The 17,947-nt window shown below is 46.2% G+C and overlaps 1 protein-coding gene across 2 annotated transcripts in view; it reads right to left on the reverse strand.

Annotated features, from left to right (window-relative positions):
• Positions 1-15,332, reverse strand: part of LOC146789720 (WD repeat-containing protein 48-like) — a 171,343-nt gene extending 156,011 nt beyond the window's left edge. For both annotated transcript variants that reach the window (XM_085630129.1, XM_085630128.1), the window contains exon 1: positions 15,234-15,332. The gene's annotated coding sequence lies outside the window, so the exon portion shown is untranslated. The remainder of the gene's footprint in view (positions 1-15,233) is intronic.
• Positions 15,333-17,947: the final 2,615 nt, after the last annotated feature.

The raw sequence follows: 17,947 nt of genomic DNA on the forward strand, positions 1-17,947 counted from the left end.
CACTCTTTCTACATACCAGTGATATAACTAGACATGAAGTTTGTACCTGTGTCTGTTAAGACCTCCTTCGGGAAGACCACTCTGGGAAAGATTCCCAGGAGGGCCCAGGCCACTACAGGTGCTGTAGTGGTTCTAAGGGGAATAGCTTCTGGGTACCTAGTGGCATGGTCCACCACCACTAGGATGTAACTGTACTCAGATGCAGTTGGAGGGTTCAAGGGACCAACAATGTCAATCCCTTCCCTCTCAAAGGGGATCCCAACCACTTTAAGTGGAATTAAGGAGGCCTTTGTGGTGCCACTTGACTTACCACTGGCTTGGCAAATGGCACAGGAGCAACACAACTCCTGTGTGTCTTCAGACATATGGGGCCAGTGAAAGTGACGGACAAGCCTGTTTCAAGTCTTGGTTTGCCTTAAGTGTCCTGCAAGATGAATATCATGTGCCAGGGAGAGTAGGAAACCTCTGAACTTCTGAAGGTATTACTAACCTCCTGGTGGCACCAGGCTTGGGGTCTCTATCTTCAGAGTACAGAAGTCCATCTTGCCAATCTATCCTATGGAACCCACTAAAATTCCCTGCTTCCTCTGCACCAGCTTCTGTCTGAGGGGTTCAAGAGAGGGGCTGGTCTACTGCTCCAAACTAAAGTCTGCCCTGGTAGGGTCCCCTGCCCCCAAGAACTCTGCCTCGTCATGCCCAAGTTCCTCTGGGACAGTACCTCCACAGGGGCTGAGATAATCTACCTCAGGAGGCTGATCTTCACTGGGAGTTTGTGAGGAAGATACATCCTTACCCTTCCTGCTCCTTCCCTTGCAAGGCACCTGGCCCATTTTTCCAGGATCCAGTACCTGGTCAGTGCTGACCTGTTTGGCCTGTGCCCTGGTGACCGCAAACACACTGGCAGAGATGCCTATAATCTGTGCAGGAGTCCTGAACTCCACTTCAGCCCAGGCTGAAATTTCTAGAACTCTGCCCAACAATCTACAGGTAGGTCTGGAGATACTATAACCTTTTTAGGTCCAGTTACCCCTTCCCCGCTGAGGTTCACCACTGCCAAGGAATGGTCAGTCCAGACATTGCTAGCATTGGTGACTTAGTACATTTGTCCAAGTATGCTCTGATCAGAGGACACACGTTTCTCTGTCACCAGTGTGTCCCTGTAAGCCATTGCTTCTTTCCCATTTATCAAAGGCTGTTGTCTGTACTTGCCCAAGTTAGTACGACTGACCAGTAAGGTGGCAAGGTTTATGCCACCATCACAGACTAGAACAGCGTGAGTTGAAGTCCTGACTGATTCAGAACCCATCTCAGAACTGAAGGTTAACCCCACTAATCCCTTGGTTGCTGCGCTACCACTTGTACTTGTGCTAGGGGGAGCAGATGCCTTAGGGGCAGAGGTAGTAGTAGTTTCCTTACCCTTTGGACAATCACCACGTGTTGTCCAAAGGGTCTTCGCCTTACAAATGTAGCACCAAGGTTTTTTTTTTGCCTTTCTTTGAATTTTGTGACTCGCCCCCAGATGCAGGTTTTTTGGGCCTTTGTGAAGACTCTTATTTTTAGCCTTCTCTCCACCCTCTCTCCACCCTTATCCTGGGATTTAGATGAATCTTGCTTCTTCTGGTCACCTCCAATACCTTGATTTTTCTGCTTAACCCTGGTGCAGACCCATTTGTCTGCCTTCTTTCCCAATTCTTGGGGAGAGGTCAGATCAGAGTCAACCAGGTACTGATGCAAACGTTGTTTACGACAGTTAAGGATGTGCACATCTCAATCAAATTGTACAATCTATTGTCCTGTACCTTTCTTCCATGAAGCCAGCCTTCCAGAGCTTTAATAGCGCTGTCTACAAAATCTACCCAATCCTGGGTGTGTGCCTTCTGGGTGTCTCTGAACTTAATCCTATACCGATCAGTGGTTAAGCCAAACCCATCCAGAGAGCACTCTTCAGTACTAATTGTCAGCATCCTCTTCTCTAACAGCAAAGAGCTTATCTCTACCTTTGCTAGCAAAGGAGAGCCACAGGATAGCTGCCTACTGCTCTTGAGGCACCCTCTGAACTCTGCAGGCCCTCTCCAAAGCAGTGATCCATTTATGGATGTCATCCATCTCCTGGTAAGGAAGGACTATCCAGTTCAGGATCCTACTGTCAAGACGTTTCTCTGATTCTAGGGACACTGTTGCTGCCACCATGGGACTCTAGTCCCAGTTTCTTCCTAGCCTTCTGTACTTCCAGGGACTCTTTCTCCAGGGCCAATTGAACTCTCCTGAGCCAAAGTCTGACTTTCTCACGTTTGAGCGATTGGTATTCCTTTTCAAAAGAGCTGTCCCTCTTATTAGAGATGGCGGTCCCTATGGAAGTGTCTGAAGTATGGTATTCCCTAGAGGAAGAACTAGACTTCCTTGGTCTACTCTGGAACCTCCCAGGAGGAACAAAGGGTATCTCCTCTGTGCCATCTGCACAATTCCCTGAGGGGGTCAGATTTTGGCAGGTTGGAATCATTTGAGTCCTCCTGTCCATACTCAGAATTGAGATCATCAGGGAGAGCCCTGATGCTCTCTCTTCAGGAGTATCCCCACCCACATTATCCTGGTCTCTGGCCTCTACAGGATGACTATCATCCTTATGTAGCAAGCTCTAAGAGCAGTTTAATGGTGGGGTTGCCACCTGCCCATCTTTCTAAGACTAAACAGGGTCCTTAGTGTATTGACCTTTAGACCACTGTACTTAGCAGACTGGGGTACACTAGTATCCCCAACTAAAGACATGGTTCTAGGTGTAGTGAGGTGTTGCACCTACCAACCCTAGTGGAAACTAAACTCTGAGGTTGGAGAAAGGGTTGTGCTAGACCCTTAACTACCCAACCCTAAGTTCAGTAGAACTTACTTATTCTAAGCTGTATTATATGTGCCTAATATTAATGATTGTTTTACAATTAATCTAAACCAAGATTATCTGGTAAAACAATGCATGCTTGAATCCCAACCACTGCACACCAATGTGAGAAGCTGGCTTGGTGTATGATGCACACTTATGTAAGTGGGCACCCTACACCAATCCAGACAACCCTTATGGTGATTTTTAGTGGTGTTAGACAAACTTAGAAAGCTCTCCAAGGAGGAGCTGTGGACAGCTGCCTTCAGGCTTTGTCAAGAAGGTGTGTAAAGCAGATTTGTTTTGTTTTTTACGAGAACAATCTCATAGCTATAGATTTAGTGAAAAAGAACCACACAGTGTATTTATAAAAATACGTATTTATTATAAGACACTTACTAACACATACAGATATCTGATAGCCGGAGATACACAATGCACACAGTTCTTTTCAACAGAAACAGGTAAGTAGCACGAAATACACAGTGTTCACCTGTGGGAGACCAAACCATATACTAAAATAGTGGTATACAAACCACGACTCGAGTCAAGACTGTACCCAGAAGATGTAGAAGTGCAGGGGACCCAATGAACCACCCAAGGTGAGTATCTAAGAACCCCACGGAGGTCGTATGCAGTGTGGTAACACAACCACGTATTCAATACAAGTCAACGGGTAAGTCGCGTTTGCAATTTTAAAGAAGGATCCTACCCAGTGGACCCTGAAGAAATTCTGCAGAAGACAGAAGGTTGGAGAGCCAACCCACCCGTGGATACCCTAGGAACCAGGATACCTACACCAGTGAAGCCAGGTGCATAGGTGCCAAGTGGCGTAGGAAACCGCGGTCTAACTCAATGGGGACTTCAGGAAGATGCCGCTGCAAGAGAAGGGGAAAATGTTCAGTGGAACCCACAGGTGGATTAGAGATGTGAAGAACCTGCAAGCAGAGGGGACAGAGTCTATGCCACTCAGGAGTGACCAGGAGGCACTGAAGACAATGCTCACCAATGTCAGATGTTGAAGGAGAGATGGCGGTGACCTTGGAGCTGCAGCTGTGAGGACCAGGCGACGCTGTGGAAGACCAGGAGCTGTTCACGAGCTGTCCCACATCGGATGTCGAGAGTTGAGGAGTCGATGTCTGTCAAGAGCACCAAAAAGACTTGGCAACTGCAAACAACGTGGAAAGCGAAGGTGCAGTGTCAGGACCAGCAAGGTCCAGGTGACTCACCACAAGTAGGGGAGTCCGGGAAGGCCCTGAGCAAGTAGGGAAGCCTGCAACAATCAAATAAGAACCTGAAGAGGACCCACAGGCTGGAGGCACTGGAGTCGCAAGAGGACTTCGAGCAGCTAACCAAAGATGCAGGCACACGGTGCAAGTGTAACAGTTAGGGCGAAGATCTTGGTCACCCGAGATGCTTGCGGTTCGGGCTACATGGAGCCGGAAGATCTTGATGGAAGGAAGCCAACAAGCTTTTGCAACAGCAAGTAAACGCGGTGCACAGGGGTTTAGTTCCAGCGGCTCCGACGAGGGATACTAGCCTCAAACTTGGTGAGAGGACAGAGCACGCCTCGAGGGATGTGAAGAACCGCCATCTGTGCTGCTGAACCTTTCGGAGTCTCTGTGAGCAGAGGATCAGCAGACCGGTCAACTTAGTTGCGGTGCCTGCCAATGCAGGGAAGTGACTCCCTTCACTTCAAGGGAGATTCCGTTAGGTGTCTTGGATGTCCATACAGGAACCTTCCACGGGCTGTGGAATACAGGCACGGACATTGCAGCAGACTAGGAGGGCAACGAGATCAGGAGAAGCAGGAGTCTTCCCAGTTGCAGCCTTGATGCCCAAAGCGAAGTCCAGAGTGCCCAGTTGGTCGAAGAAGTGGTGTCTTGAAATTAATTGTGTCCCTCTACGAATTTAGGGACCCACCCTCGGGTAAGCCATTAAGTACCCTAAGGAAAGGGTTGGGATGAATCAGGGTTGCCTCCCAGGGGCGGGGTCGGACAGTGGGGAGAATACTCCCATGTCCATTGTCCAGTTTCACACCAGAGCGGGTGCGAACGGCTCCCTGAGCTGGTTTGAACTGGACTATGCAAGGAGGGCACCAAATGTGCCCTTCAAGCAGACTGAGTGGCACTGGCAAGCGCTCCCACCCGGCCCCAATACACTAAACCCTGTCTGGGAGGTGGTCACACCTCCCTGTGGCAGGATACCTATTGTTCTGCCTTACCCTGCTCGAGCTTTGTTTGTGTGGTCTGCAGTAGCTATGTGGTGTTGTCCGGGTCTAGAAGACTGGTACCAGGAGCACTGTGGGCCTCCCAGAGGAAATTTACAGTGCATGGAATAATACCTTCCACACAGTTTACGGGGTGGGGGTATGGGTGTATGATTCCAACAGGTTTGATACTAAACAGGATAGTGATCGTTACAGCAGTTTGAAGATGTTCATCGTGTAATGACGCATGCCCACTTTATGTATCATAATGGCTGATGCACTTACAACCCAGGAGAATGAACTCCTAATGTAATAGGGGTGTCCTGCTCAAGCAGGATGTTAGAAATGGGATTTCTGGTTGGCTAGGGCTTGCGCCAAAGCCAGACAGAAACCACCACTCTAGTCAGGGCTGGGGAGTTACACGCCAAAGATAACCCCTGCTCACCCCCTTGGTAGCTTGGCACGAGCAGTCAGGCTTATCCCTGAGGCGATGTGTAAAGCGTTTGCGCGCGCACCCAGCAACAACACCCAAGGCCCACCACAAAGGAAACTCCACACAAGGTATTCTATAAAAATAGCCTTTGTATTATACACAACACATTAGATAAAAACACACACTCCTTCATTGCCGAAGTTGTAGGCACAGACTTCAGAGCAGACGCCAGGGGAGGTCGAGATGGCATGACCGGCGTCGAACCGGATCCAGGATCAGATCCCTGAGGCCCCCCCAGTGCCATGTCTAGAGTCAACAGCATCGAACTAGAAGAGGTCCCTTCCGACCCGCGGGGCCTGAAGGTTCACCAGCGAAATCGTTCTGCTCAAATACGTGGCGCATGACCTCGTAAAACTTTGAGGTGAACATTATGTCCGCTTGGACTTCTTCTTGTGCCTCTTCTTGGAGTGTCCTGAGGACCTCGAGTGGGAGGAAGAGGACTTAGGGCTCCGGGAGCAGTCCCGCGACCTCTTCTTCGATCGGGACCAGGACCTCCTCGGAGTATCGCTGGACGGTGTCGACTGCCAGGCCAGGAGAAGTTTCATCACCAAGTCCCTCAAGGTCTTCGGAGCCATGGCCCAGCAGTCCGAGCACGACTTTGAATCGTGGTCGCGCTCAAGACACAAAAGACAGGCGCAATGGGGAGCGGTGACAGACATCATGCGGGAACAGGCCCGCATGGCTTCAAACCTGTCTTACTTGAAGACAGCCCTCGCACTAAGTCGGAAAAAATCCTAGAATTCGACAAAAGTCGAAAAAAAGCCTACCAAAAAGCAGTAGAGGGGTAGGTCTTCCTGGATCGGCGCTTCACAGGCATGGAAAGGAAAGAACTGACATCCACGTGCCTAGGTGGTGCCTATATAGGCACTGCGACGTCAAACACAGGCAACATCACGCGGAGCCGAATGGAGCCACCCGACATGGCGCGCAAGTGGTATTGCTCAGCAAAAGTTTCTGGATCCAGCCGGACGTCTGGGAAATTCAAAGGTAAGGAATCTGCAGCTAGAAGTCTCTATCAGATACTTTGCAACAGCTTCCCTGGGCAGGAAGGTGGCTCTAGCTCCATCTTGGCATCAGTTGTGGTGTAGTTGTAATGTCGCTGGAGCCATAAAGCGCAATCGTGGCGTCCTGATGTCTTCTTCCTCGCACAATTTGTCCGAGCCCTCAGACGCAGAGAGAAGGAAAGCATTGGATTGAACGTGAATATGCAGTGCAACAGAACTAAATGAAAAATTAATGAATGAGAAATAATTATAGAGGGCATAGCTACTCATAGTAGTGTAAAGTTGAGTCACTGAACAGCCATGCTGGGGCAAAACGCATATTTTCAGAACAGTGGTTAATTGTTGGTGATACGGAGATTGACAATGAGCTGATTCCAAGCTTGCGCAGCCAGGACAAAAAAGAGGAGCCACCCTTTGTCTGATGAGTGGAGCGCTCTAGATGGTCTATAGTGGATACATAGGTCCGAAGGGTACTGTGTACCCATTCCAAGGAAAGTTCAATGGACTATCACCAGGCTTTAAACAGAATCATTTTCTTTACTGGCAACTGTGAGAAAGTTGCTCTGTATATACTGCTCCCAAGTAGGTACAGGGTGTACGGAGTCCACAGTCCCCAGAGGTTTGGCAGAGGCTAAAGTTAGATATAACCTTACTCTATAAAGAGGTAGCTTGGTCGAGCAGTAAGGCAGTGTCAGAGGACAGTGTAAAGCATTTGTTGCACGCAGTCAGCAATTGGTCTCACATACTAAAGAACTGAACTCTATGCCAATGGTTTATATATAAAAAATATATGCTTGTTTTATTTTAGAACTAACAATTGGTATTAAGATATACTTTCTCAGAATGAGATGCTTTATATAAATACTTTTGAAATTTGCAATTGACTTTTAGAAAGTTACAAGTGGTTGCAATAGGCAACACAATTTTAAACACAATCATGCATTGGGTTCAATGGAAGTTTCAAGTTATTTGCAATAGATTACTTTTAGGATTACTTTTGGGATTCCAGGACTGGATCCTAGATCCAGTCCTGGGTCAGTACTTAGAAACAAGTGATAAAAGTCGACTTAGTTACTGTTATGATTTTTAGACAATAATTTGCTGTTTTAAAAGTTGACAGTTGCAGGTATATTCTCTCACCACCTGTAATAGAAAGCTCCAAACAATAGCATTTCGGTCTTGTCTGAGTTACACTAAGTTACTGGCATGCATCCAGTTCCCTACTGATATAAACAGGTCTTTAAAGAATCTTGAAATTTAGATAAACCATTCTCAAATGAGAGGACCAATTGCGAGTCATCTGCAAAAGAGACTATCTGAAAGTCAAAGGACTCACACCAAGGGGATCAGCGCAGTCTTACAGATATTAAAGGGGTGGGGGCTCAGTGGGCATCTCACGTTGAGTGCCAGAAAGCAGAGGAGTATGGAGCCATCCACACAGGTTGACCTCCATTTGTGAAGGAGGACTTAATCCATGCAAGATCCTGGTTCTCGGACCCAAAGTCCTTGAGATGGGATGGGAGACAGTAGCCAACGCTGCTGAAAGGTTTAATTAGATCAAGGCAGCGTTTCTCCCCCGAGCTAATGTCCACTTGATGTAATTGGACATCTCCAACAGTGCAGTTTTGGTGCTATTTCAGGGGCAGAAACCCAACTGGGAGGTATGAAGCAATTTGATTAGCTCCAGATAGTCTGAAAACTGAAAGTTGATCAGCTTCTCCAGCATCTTGCAAGCATCGGGTAAGAGAAATGGGTATAAAGTTGGACAGCTGAGCAGTCAGCCCTAGAATTACTTTTAGAAACTGAATAATCTTAGCCTGATTCCAAATAAGTGGAACCAAGGCCATAGACATAGAAGTATTGAAAAACTGGTCAAAAACAGTGTTGATGACTGCTAATGCAAAAATTGAAGATGGACCAACATTAGACTAACACTCAATAATAACCTTCTCTGGCCCGTGTTGCAACAACTCCAGAGATGCAGCGATGTCCAGGTCACATGCGTTCAGATGTAGAAAAGCTTTTGTAACTTAGAAACTTTTCCAAGGTTTATTTGAGGCAGCATTGATTTTACTCTCAAAATAAGAGGCTTGGGCCATGTTTAGGGCAGCAAGATATTTCTTTAGGTCACTCGTGTAAATGTCCTTATGAGAAGGTAAATATTGCCTCCAAGCATACTCTTTCTAATTTCTTACAATACCGTAAATGGCAACCTTAATAATTTTAAGAGGTCTAGGACCATCCTTCAGAACTAAGAGTGGGGTGGGAATAGTGCAGAATCTAAAGGCAACAGTAAACACCAAAAAGACTGTTACAGAAGGTACATTTTCTCTTCTGTAGGATACTTCTACCAGCAGACTTCTCACCTCTTGAATAAATACCACTGCAGTACCGCCTCCCTAGCAGTGGGTCTGATAGAGTGGTCAAACCAGTAAATCCAGCAGCATGGAACAAGAGCATTTGCCACTTCACTCTTATGGAATGAGCCCAGTTCCTTCTGGCAGTTCCTTTTTAGCAAAGGAATGAAAGATCCTAATACAGAGGATAATCCATGGAGACAGTTACCCTCTGGGATACCTTGCCCTTCTTACTGCCCACATAGCCAAAGAAAAGCGGACTGTCTGATCTGAACGCCGTCATCTGATCGATGAAGTAGCTGGCTCCCCTATGCGGGTCCAGCCTATGAAACCTCGCCTACTTTTTCTTCGGATTGAAAAAAAAGGAAAAATGTGAGAAGTGTAATGATTGCCATGTATGGAATGAGGTCACCACCTTAGGCAGGGAAGACTATTTAGTTCTCAGAACTAGTTTGTCTGTGTAGAAACAGGTAAATGGTGGATGCGAACAGAGCACTCCGACTGGGACAGGACATCTGCTCAGAAGTGACTGGAATAGGGAGAGTTGCAGAAGGTCTGCACACTACAGCCTTTTTGGAAAGTCCAGGACAAGCAGAATTACTTGAAGTTGTGCTAAGATTGGACACAACTGTTGAGGAAGTTAGGGTATGGGGGAATGCATAGTGAAGTTAAAATACCACATCATTCAAAACATATCCCACAAGGATTCTTGCAATGGAAACTGGAGGGCAATTAATTGTGTGCTTTTCCCATTCACGTGTGTTGAAAAGATACGCTTTAGGCATGTCCCACAGGGCGAAAGATGTTGTACCACCTCTAGATGGAGGCGCTACTCATGATTGAGAAGATGATGCAGACTCAATAATCCAATACCTTGGGGTGCAGAATTTACCATATGCAGTAAATTCAACATCTCCAGGACATTCGTACTGTAAAGCTTCATCATGCAGTTTTTGCAATTACCAAAATAAGTAAATAAATTGTAGGTTATTTTGAAATTACAGATTGCAATTCATTGTTCATGATTGGGCATATTTTTTGGTGTAGATTGACTACAGTTCACAAAACTAAAACAATCTTCTATGTTAAGTTTTGGTAATGGACCTCCACCGATCACACATTCCTATCTTCTTTTTAAAAAAAACAGTATTTGGAAATTGGGATTAGGTAACTGTTGAGGTTACCTGCTAGGCCTGGCAGTAAGGCATGCCAGACTCAGGGAGGCTTATGATAAGCCTCTACGCAGTGGGGACCTTACGAGGGTGGACTCCTGGCAAATGCTCATTCTTTAAAACATCAGTGCCTGCCAGAAAGTTGGCTATCCAGCCATATTCCTTGCATTTGTGCCCAGAGCGTCAGTTTCCTGGCAGAATAAAACAAGGCCAATTTCCTCCTTGCTTGTTCACATACCACATTCCGGTCATGGTGTCTATTAAGATCAGGCAGATCAAATGCGAAGGGAAGGCAGGAAAACCAGACTAATTGCTGTCAAGCAAGTTGCTGTGCAAACCCGGCTCTTGCTGAGAACAGAAACGTCTGACCTCTAGTACCTCCAGATATGCACTCCACCTCAAGGTGGAACCATTCACCACTGCTAGTGAGAAGCAAAAGGGTTTCCATTGCTTCGGGATCTCTTCAACCAACCAGGATGGCTGAGCTCACCCTCATGTTGGGAACGCTGCACAGGGAGGCACCACTGGACAGCCCTCATGTCCGGCGTGCATGTGTGACAATATGATGCAGGAAGCCAAAAGATGAAAAACCATCAGGAATGAAATGGGAATTCTCTTCCGAAACATCAAAATACTATCCTTAATGTCCAAGACACTCTGGTGAGGAGAGAAAGCCCACAGAGATGTTGTGTCCTCTATTGCCCCTATGAGCTCCAAGTACGACTTGTGCAGGTTGATGGAAAAGCCTAAGTTGAACACCAGGGATTGCTTTGGATTTTAGGTGGTCCACCAGCAGCAGACGCAATCCTGCCCTAACCTGCCAATCATCCAGGTATGGCAACACAAAGCTTCCCGACCTGCGCAGATGTGCTGCAACCACTTATATGACCTTGAAGGAAATCCTGGGTGCTGATGTTAGTCCATACAGAAGGACCGCAAACTGGTAGTGGGAGGAGCCTTCCAGGAACTGCAGATGCTTCCAGTGACTGCAGAATGGTTATGTAGAAATAGGCTTCATGCAAGTTGAAGGACATCAGCAAGTAGTCTGCTTCCAGTGACAAAAGCACTTGATCTAGGGGCAGCATTCTCAACTTTTCCTTGCATAGGTAGAAGTTGAAAATCCTGAGCTCCAGAATCTGACAGACTGCATTCCTTCTTTTGAACCAGGAAGTTTTGGGATTAGCACCCCTTCCCAATCTCCTGCTCTGGGTGCAATTCCACTGCTCCCGTTTGCAAAAGAGCCACCTCCTCCTTTTGTAGGATCAGTGTGTGGTTGTATGAATGAAGGGATTGAGATGGGTGAATCCAGGGAGCGGTCTGTTGTATCCGCTTTCTATAATCTGTAGGATCCACAGGTTTGTCATAATAGCATTCCAAGCCGGCAGAATGATCGATACCCTACCCCCAAAGTGGTTGTGTGTGCTCTCTTAAAAGTGAACTATAGCGGTTTATCTTCTGGTGCGGGGATGCCTTAGGAAGGTTGCTGGGCCTATATGCCTTGGAGCTTGCCTCAACCTTTGTACTGCCTAAGAAACTGGTTAGGTTTTTTAGATGGGTTGTACAGGCTGGTGAAAACGAAGTCCTTTGGAGTACCCTCAAAACGTCCTGTATTACCTGTGAAGATCAATTGCTGGAGCCTCCAGGACCAAACTTTAGGGGCTCACTAAATCGTTAGAGGACTCAATATGCTCTCTTGCTGAATAGTCAACAGCCATCAAATGGCTGGTTTGAAAGTCACGTGAGGAACCTGTGCAATGCAGCCAAGCAATTTCTTTGGGCAATGGAGGACCCCATGGCCCTCGCCACCAAATACACAATTTTCAGGCTTGCTCAAGGGGCCTTAGGGCATCCTGACCATCACCATCTCCTCAGCAAACTGTCCTTCAGGTTTTCATGCAGCCCAGATACCACCAAGCCTGCCCCCCCTCCCCCAGTACATGGGTGGATCTGGCAAGGCGGCTTGCAGTGTTCATTAATCTCAGAACCAGCCTCCCAGCTGAGAACACCTTTTTGCCTATGGCTTCCAACTTCTAAGATTTTATGTTTGGTGGTGCTATGGAAAAGGCTTTAGAAAGACTAGGCTTGCACTATCAAGCTCTCCTGGAGAAGGATGAATCGAGATTAAGTCTGGATCTCCTGGAGATAACCCACAGTAGTCAAGTTTGCTGACTGATGGGGCAGATGTCGGATTGTTCCATGTCACTTTGATTGGCTCCATTAGAACATCATTAAATGAGGCAAGTGGTTTGAAGCAGATGGAAGTATCTTAGTCAAGATACTTGACTTGGCCTCAACTGTGGGATGTGGCAACCCTAGCACCTTTGCTGTCTTCCTCAAACGTGCTGCAAATATCCATCTCTGGCAAGAAATCAAGCCCATTGTCATTCTGTATTGCCAAATAGTTCATTTGTATGAGACTCCAAGAGGGAGCAAGTTAGCTCCCTCACTGGTCTTATCCACATGCAGGATCACTTGGCGAATTTGAATTGGATCAGAGCCTGATCCTCTCTTTCATCCAGATATTGTTTCACTGGTGCAAGGCAAGGGTGGGTGCATTCCCTGTGCCTTCAGCCAGCTGTTGTGCTTCCCTTCTGCAACACATAAGAAGAGTCTTAGTTTGTGGGGAAGGGATTGGACAGTGGGCATAAGCCGGTAATGGCATCTGAAAATGGGCCGACAGCAGAGCGGGGGCTATCAGAAAGTACTGGGTGTCCTGAAAGCTCTGGCCTACACCAGAGGGCACCTTGTAGCATGGTTTTGAGGCCAGTTGACGCCATGGAAATCCTCACCATGTACTCCAATCGGAGGTCTAAATGGTTCAATAGGGACGGTGGGCACACCAGAGGGAATTACAGCATTCGTAAACTGCGCTAGGATATCTGCAACAGATGTTCCTAGTAAGCTAAGAAGGATGCAGGCATTAGAGCAGCATATGGGTCCAGAGCAGGAAACGGGCCTGGAAGTGTAGCTAGTGTCAGCATGGGCTCTTCTACCAGATGATACAACCCAGCTCTGATTTGTTGAAGGACTTCAATGGGGTGCAAAAGTCAAGGAGACCTACCTCACCAGCAGCAGTATTTTGAGATGGGACGTTGTGTTGACTCTTCTTTTTGTGAAGATTTTGAGGAAGGAGAAGAGTGTGACTTGGACTCAGACCTGGACAGTGATTGGCACAGAGCATGTAACTCACTACATGCAGCAAAGGAAGTTTTGCCTCCTGCTCAATGTGTTAGTGTACACGAGGCTGCACTTGTCAAATGACTTGTAGTGCTTCAGCCCAAAGAACTATAGACAGACCTGGTGGGGGTCTGAAATGGACATCTGTCCATGGCAGAGGGGTAGGGCTTAAAGCCTCATATTTTAGTTGTGGATGGAATACTCCTAAGCAATGCAAAAATATTTTTTGGTTGATTCACAGAGAGCAGCATGGATCTGTGTCAAGGACTGCAGATATAAAGGAAATTACATCAGGACGCCGGAATGATGCTACAAGTCTCCAGTGATGTCATCTCTGAGCTGCAACTGACACCAAGCTGGAGCCAGCAACACCTGGCACAGGAAAGCTATTGCGAAGTTTCCGCCTCCCTCTTGTGTCTGGGTATTCAAGAGGTGAGGAATCTGTAGGAAGAAATATCCATTAGAATGGGAAGTTCTTAGGAAATGACGAACCCTAGCAATACAGGTTATACAAATGTGCATATATACTGTAAAAACCATATTTTACACCCATCTACAGTTCTTTGGCAAGCATCTTTAACATAGGTGCAAATATTGAAAAACTAGCAATCATGTGGAGAAGTGCTACAAGTCCACCGCGTGCAGGGTTATTTATAATTGATTAAGCGTTACTTGTCTGCTGAGATCACTCTCTCAAAAAGGATTCTGCAGTGTAACAGCAAATACAATGTCAACTTTGCACCGTCAGTGCATTTTCAATCAAAGGATCTATGAAAGTCTAAGAACGGAAAGAGACTTAATGGTCCTCACAAGACGTTCTCAGTCAGACTAGAACGTAGTTGGCATTTTGTTTTTGTTGAAGTGACACTAGAGTTTGAAATTCTACAGGATTACTAATACGGCTTAGCATGACAGTTTGCTGCAGAGTTTAGTGAACGGGACAGGACGATACACATTAGGGAGCTTGAATGGAGAGTATACATTAGCTTGAGGTTACATCCATAATACAAAGCAGTTTTCTCACACAGGTTAAATACTGCATGTAAGAGGAAAAATTACTAATACAAGGATTAGTGGTACCATGTCCACAAATCAACCACTATGTGTACCACTTTTCTTGAGAAACTTGTAGAATGGAGGAACAATGAGAAAAAGAAAAATCAATTGGAATATGCAAGCAAGCTATTAAAAGTTAAGACATTTCTTGGGCACGTAATTCAATCAGCTATTAAAAGCTTGCATATCTGTGACTAAGTCAAGGACTTTGCATAATCTGAATAAATCTAGGTGAGAGATGAATAAGTGAAAGATGGGACAAGATGACCATTTGAATACTTCATAGCACTGGTGCATACTTCTTAGAAACTGCTCTGGCAGTGAGATTCAAGTGCTATGTGATGTTTAAGGATATAAACTATTCAAAAGTATACCCATCACAAATCAGTAAAGGGTTTGCTTTGGAAGCAGGTAGGTTAAATTAAACTGAATCTGTAGTCTTAGTTACGCATTAGTTTGTATATATCCTTCCTCTCTTTTTCGGCTTCTCGCCACGTTTTGGAAATAAACAGGTCGTTGTTCATTAAATCACCATGGTTTTCAAGGCAAATCTCCTTAGCATTGGGAAATCCTGCCGCAAAAGCCTTTTCTTTTTCATTAGTACACACAGAACAATGTGTAGATGAAAATATCTGCGAACATTTTTGTAAGCAAGACAAAGTAGCTTGTCAAGGCAAACATATTTGTGCTAAGGTGGGAAGCCATTTCCGAGAGGGAAACCGTAAACTATATTTTATGTTGGATAACACTTTAAGAAGGGAATTTTGTGTTTATTTTGTAAAAAGATTGCGGGAGCTGATCAACTTGCAGTCTCTGCATTCTGTTCAGAAAAGATTCAGATTTACGACAGAATGAGGAAAAAACATCAACAACAAAAAAATCAGGGAGCTTACCCTAGGCAGGGGCGTTCACAGACATTTGCAGGGGACCAAAAGGCATGTTTATGCTTTTCTGACGCCACAGGCTGTTGAAATGCTGTCGTTCTTCCTCACTAACCCCTCACCTGTGACAAAATACCTTACGAGGGTCAGGCTTGTTAATTCTCTGCTACATGGAGCTACAGATAAGCAATTGGTTTAGGATCCAATTGAGCTTCAATTGTGCAACATGTTAAGGAAGCATACATTGTTTACCAGAGGAACTGCAGTAATCGATTTATTTCACATGAACCTTCTGCCTAGAGAAGAGAAGGCGCACCACATAATCCTGTCACTAGAGGAAAGGGTCCTTCAATACAAACGTGAAGCACATTTTCTCCAGGAGAGAAGCTTAAAAGCGTATAGTTGAACTTAAGCGCAAAAAGATATTGCAGCTCTAGAATAAGTATACCAACTTTTTTTCATATAGCGTTTATATTGCAACTGAGCCATTTCTCGATGCTGTAAATAATCTGGATTACTATTATCCAATTTACTGCAACTTTGTGTATAAAAACCTGACATGATGAAAGCCTGGTTTGACCATGACTGATCTGAATTGCTGCTATATCTGGAGAAATAATGAAAAGCAGATGGCAAGCACGATCCTACAAGTAAATTTCAAGAGGAAGCACATTTTATTAACATACAATCCGTCAAGAAAATTAAAATACGTACATCTACAGTGATATCTATCACCCATTGTGGCACTGTTTCGTTGAGAAGCATAGATTCAGTTTCACCCCCAGAGTCCCGGCATAACAGTCTAGAAAGAGAGAAGATAGCCTGTCAGCAACCACATAAAAAATATCAATTATAAACGCACCCTAATTGATCATTTGTCATTTTTTAATCAATCGCGCTTACAACAGTGTTTGTCAAGTATGGCAGGGATCAGCAGTCACCAAGAAAACAAATGTATTCAAAGAGAACAAAAACACTACAATTTACAGAAAGACTACGGTGCAGCACAGCGATGGGCTAATGTGTATTGCGTGCTATGCAGAGAGGTAGTATGACTTGGCTCCAACTACTCAACATGCAATGTCTGATATTGTGAATCATGGTGTGCTCAAAAAATAGTGTTAGATCTGACATCCTTGGCTGCACTCTTTTTGCTGCCATTAGCACTCTGTGCACTTTACCGTGGCAAACAAGTGGTAAAGTTCTTGAGATAGCTCCCTCAAAGAATATAAAGTTAGCATTGACTAATAAGTTCCTAGAAAATGGTACTACATGTACCCAAGGCCTGTAAAATAAATGCTACAAGTGGGCAAAAGCACTCATTGTGCGTCCACTAAAGTAGCACTGTAAAACATCTCAGGCCTGCCAATGCAGCCTGCAGTGCAGTTTTAAAAACAGCCATTTCGATCTAGCAAAATAAACCTTTTGCCTGCTTGCGGCTGGTATGGGTCACAGGTGGGGGAGGGTTGTGATCGGAATTAATCAAATAAAGTTTTTAAAAACATACCTCGAGGCCTGGTCCCGCATCTTTCCCACTCCTGCTCTCCTGCCTCCGACAGGACCAGGAAGCCAGGCTCCCTCCCCTAAGCCAATCATAATGCTGCAATTGCAGCATTGTGATTGGTCTGAGTGCCGTCACACGGCGCTTAGCCATGGGCTGGAGGGGGTGGGCATGTTCTCCATGCAGGCTGTAATGCAGCCTGCATGAAGAACAGGGAAGAGCACGACTGGTTTGGGCGGCCCGAGAGGGCCGACCAGTCATTGTGCACTTTGGAGTAGGCAAACCACTCCTCCCCTGCCCGGAGAACAGAGCCCACCCATCGCAAAGCAGCAGGATAGGAAACCTAAAAGGACAATAACTAGGTTATTGTCATTTTATGTTTCTCACTGCTTAAAAGCAGTGGGGCGACGCTCCTCTGCCACAGCGGAGGAGCCGCCCATGCTTTTGCCAGGTCTAAACCTTTTTTAAATTCATGTAAGTCACCCCTAAGCTAAGCCCTAGAGACCCATAGGGCATGACACCTGCTATGTAAAAACTTTTTTTAATTGAACATGTGGGGGACTCAATATGTTCCCATTCTGAGCTCAGTGCACCACACCCAGCAGAACACAGAAAGCAGCTGCTATCAGGCCAAATTGCAACAGTAAAAGCATGAATCCTCGAGATAGAACCTCCTGGGAGTGATTGATTCCATAGGCTTATACAGACCAGAGTTCCAGGATATAACCTGGATTTGGCTAGGATCAGTGAGCCAGCGTGACCGAGATCCAAGATTGCCGCCATGAGCGGGATTGAGGGCGTGGCTCACTTCCGCTTAGGAGGCGTGTCTTCTCAGTGAAAAACAGCGGCCCCGAAAGACTAGTGAATGCCCAGCTGACCACCTTCATCGAAGATAACTCAATCCTAGATGCATCCCAGTCTGGCTTCCGCAGCAACCACAGCACCGAGACCACGCTCCTCTCCGCCACCGACGACATCCGCATGCTGCTAGACCAGGGACACACAGCAGTCCTCATCCTCCAAGACCTCTCCGCAGCCTTCGACAACGTCTCACATCGCACGCTAGCCGCCAGACTCCACAACTCAGGAATACAGGGATCCGCCCTTGACTGGATCCAATCCTTCCTCTCTGGCAGAACCCAGAGGATCAGACTCCGCCCCCTTCCTCTCCAACCCCACTGACATCTGCGGAGTACCCCAAGGATCACTTAGCCGGACGCTCTTC

This window comes from Triturus cristatus, chromosome 10 (genome assembly GCF_964204655.1).
Source record: "Triturus cristatus chromosome 10, aTriCri1.1, whole genome shotgun sequence".
NCBI classification, from domain to species: Eukaryota; Metazoa; Chordata; class Amphibia; order Caudata; family Salamandridae; genus Triturus; species Triturus cristatus.